Here is a 3,753-nt window from a genome sequence, read left to right as displayed (position 1 = left end):
AAGTAAAAAGGAAAAAAGAATTGGTGGGTGAAGTTACAAGCTTCTGGAAGGTGGAGACTGGGTAAGGAAGGGAGAGGTTCCATAAGGAAGAGAGTAAGCACATCAGAAACCCAGAGGAAGCTGAAGGCCTGGACTGGGAGCATGATTACTTTGGGAACCAGAAAGAAAGAGCATCAGAGATCGAGACACAATTTCTGCAAAGGGAGGAAGAAAACAATAACCAGAAAATTAAGGGAGATCAGCCCTACATGATGCGGCCAGGAAATTCTGCTCATTAGTTCTGTGGGGTCTGTAGTATGAACTTAGTGGGGGCCGACGTCATAAGCTCTGTGTTTACAGAGGAGACTTGCAAAACTCAGAGTCAAGCCCCTCCCTGAAATGTAACCAGTGAGGGTTTAGTATGAACTCCAGGGCTAGAAATGGAAAACCCAAAACTTTCCTACATAAGAAAACCCTGAAAAAAAGCGATTAAAACAGGAGGACTAAACCTGATGCAGTGCTGTAGAACTGTCACCTCAGCTTTGCAGGAGGGTGAGGATCACAAGTTCAAGGCCTGCCTGGGCTGAAGACTGTGTTAAAGGCCAGCAAGGCCTTATTTCAAATAAAAAGTAACAAAAACATTTGGGGATAAAGTGTTTGCCTAGAATGTTTGCCCTAAGTTAAGGACCCAGCCCCCCTCCCTGCACAACCCTGGAAGTGCCCTCCTCCATAGTAAAATGATTTGTGTGGGTTTTTCTGTCTTCTCAATGCTTTTTCTGTATTAAGAAAAATAGCTAGGGGATCTGAGTTCAGATCTCTAAAACCCATGTAAAAAGGAAGAAAAAAAATCCAGCAGAAATACATAAATAAAGTAGAAGCTACTTACTGACAGCAATGGCCATTGTAGAATACTGCACAGCTATGAACGGTGGAAGAGTTTGAGAGCAGCGGGTTCTCAACCTTCCTCCTGCTGGGACTCTAACACGACCCCCCCCCCAACCTTAAATCGATTTTTGTTGCTACTTCATAACTGTCATTTTGCAACTGTTACGAACTGTAGTGTAAATACCTGTGCTTTCCAATGGTCTCTGGCAACCCCTGAGGGGTTGTGACCCACAGGTTGAGGACCACTGGTTTAAAGCATCAGTTTGAGAATATGACGAAACTGCCATGTTCTATTGTCTTCCCGACAAGTCAGGAGCCCAAAACAAAAGATTTCATAGAATGGACTCAGGAGAAGTTGAGTGCATGCCTGTAATTCTCTGCTAGTTACACCGCTGGGACCCAGTGTAGCCCTGCTGTTATCAATGTTAGTTCACCTTTTATACCCGTGTCCCGCTATGTGAATTCAGCAGCGGAAGTGTCGAGCTGACACATAGCTCTCTTCTGGTTTCTAATTGGCTGACCTGTAGTAAGTCTTATCAGCGTTAGTGATTTCAAGATAAAAGGTGTGGTTGTCTTTTGTTCTTCCTCACTATGACATGCCGGAAGCCAACATGCTCACTCACATCGTCCTTTCGAGACTGTGGGACGGTTGCGGAGCAGACACATAGGCTGCACACCTGTCAGTACCTGCACTAGATCTTACATCATTCTTTTCTCTTATGCTAGAAACAGTCAAAAATCAATAAATGAAAGAAACATTATTGGAGACTATAATTCCATCTAGTTGTTGAAAAAAAGTCTTGGTTATCAAGCTTGGTGTGGCAAGTCCTTCTGCATATGTGTTGCTTTTATTGATTAATAAATAAAGCTGCATTCGGCCAATGGCTTGGCAGAGTAAAGCCAGGCGGTAAATCCGAACAGAGGTGGAGAGAGAGTGGGCAGAGTCAGGGAGATGCCTTGTAACCACCTCAAAAGGAGACAGATGCCTGGGAACCTTACCGGTAAACCATGAGCCTCGCGGTAAAATATAAAATAATGGAAATGGGTTGATTTAATATATGAGAGCTAGCTAGCAATATGCTTAAACTATTGGCCAATCAGTGTTTTAAATAATAAAGTTTCTGTGTAATTATTTCGGGTCTGGGCAGTTGGGAACAAACGAGCAGCCTCTGACTACACAAACTTTGGCTCCTAAGGGCAGTTTTTTTTTTGTTTGCTTTTGTTTTTGTTTTTCAAGCCAGGGTTTCTCTGTAGCTTTGGAGTCTGTCCTGGAACTAGCTTTTGTAGACCAGGTTGGCCTCGAACTCACAGAGATCCTCCAGCCTCTGCCTCCCAAGTGCTGGGATTAAAGGCGTGCGCTACCACCACCCAGCCTAAGGGTAGTTTGTAACAAGACTTCTTACATCTGACATTTTACAGCCAGGAGGTGGTGGCTTCTGGTCAATGAGGGGTTCTCCAAACTTTTCTAATGAGACACAGAAAGGGGGTTGGTCTAGATAGGAGTAGAGGAGGGGAGGGATTGGGAGGAGTAGAGGGAGGAGGAATTATAATCAAGCTATATTATGTGAGAAACAAAATCTATATCAATACACGGGAAAAAATTAACTCTCGCAAAGATGCAAGCTAGAGCAATAGATTTTAACTCAACAGTTTGAGAAGGCTCACTGACGTCATTTCAGACAATCATTTGTGGATCTCCGTGTGACAATGAAGACTAGTCAGTTATCTGGAGAGGTCACTTAAGCATCATTCCCTTTTCGCTATTTGTCTGTGTGTGTGCATTTGCTTTTCATATATACGCCAACCAGAAGAGTATATCCCAGCGTACTGATTGCAGAAGCACAAATGCGAACAAAATTGTCTTTTGTGAAGGCAGATATCAAACAGAATTCCAAGAACATAAAACTCTTCCTGTTATGTCTCTATTTTTGTTTGGATACTATATTTTTTACTAAAATACCATTTTTATAAATTTATTCAGCTTTTTAATTAAAAAGTAAAATAATAATTTTGCAAGTTATTTTTATTTTATTGTCGCCAATTCCTTCTTAAGTTTGTTCACTCATAATTTCTACTGTAGTAAGTATTGATAGATATCGCTACACAAACAAATGGACTCCTTTGATTCTTTGGTTTGTAAAGAATCTTGAGATTAAAAAATGTTTAAGAATGTAAGGACATCACAGTAGAAAAATGAAAGCTGAGTTTTCCTTTACACATCTTTCTAATTGTTCTAAACAAATCCTGGTATTTTCCAGCCATTCCATCTTCTAAAACTGGGAGTTGTTCTCTTCAGAGTTTGGCCATATGTTATATTCCTACTTAGGGCAAATCTGAGAGCACAGACTATAGCTATGTATCTGTGCATCTCACTCGCCAGTGATCCCTTCCCTTCCCGCAGTAAGACTGCTCTGGGGAGAACCCAGTAACTTAAAATTCCATGTCCTCTCCTGCTGTTCCCTACCTCCTTCCTTCCTATTGGAAACAAAGATTTATTTTGGCTCATGGTTTCAAAGACTTCAGTCCATCCTAGTGGGGAGGCCTGGGGGACAGCTCAGTTCGTGTCATGGTGGTCCAGGAAGCAGAGGAAGAGAAAGTGTTAAAATATAAAATATTCCATGTCCTGTAGCTGAGTTTTTTTTTTTTCTTTTAGCTCTCTGGTGGGACCGACCACCCAGCTCTGAAATAAATCACATGGAGTCTTACTCTCGTGAATGCCTGGCCTTAGCCTGACTTCTTTCTTGCCAGCTTTTCTTAACTTAAATGACCTCATCTCTCTTTTGCCTCTGGGCTTTTACCCTTCTCTATTTGTGTAGACCTTTCTTTACTTCTTACTCCATGGCTTACTGTGTAGCTGGGTGGCCGTGTGGCCGGGTGGCCGTGTGGCCG

At 42.2% G+C, this 3,753-nt stretch overlaps 1 protein-coding gene across 2 annotated transcripts in view; it reads left to right on the top strand.

Moving 5' to 3' along the window:
* Positions 1–3,753, top strand: part of Msrb3 (methionine sulfoxide reductase B3) — a 120,851-nt gene that overhangs the window by 23,273 nt on the left and 93,825 nt on the right. The gene's annotated exons all lie outside the window — the stretch shown is intronic.

Source organism: Microtus ochrogaster, chromosome 24 (genome assembly GCF_000317375.1).
Source record: "Microtus ochrogaster isolate Prairie Vole_2 chromosome 24, MicOch1.0, whole genome shotgun sequence".
Taxonomy (NCBI): Eukaryota; Metazoa; Chordata; class Mammalia; order Rodentia; family Cricetidae; genus Microtus; species Microtus ochrogaster.
The sequence above is the reverse complement of the archived record's forward strand: the minus strand, read 5'-3'. Positions and strand labels throughout refer to the sequence as shown.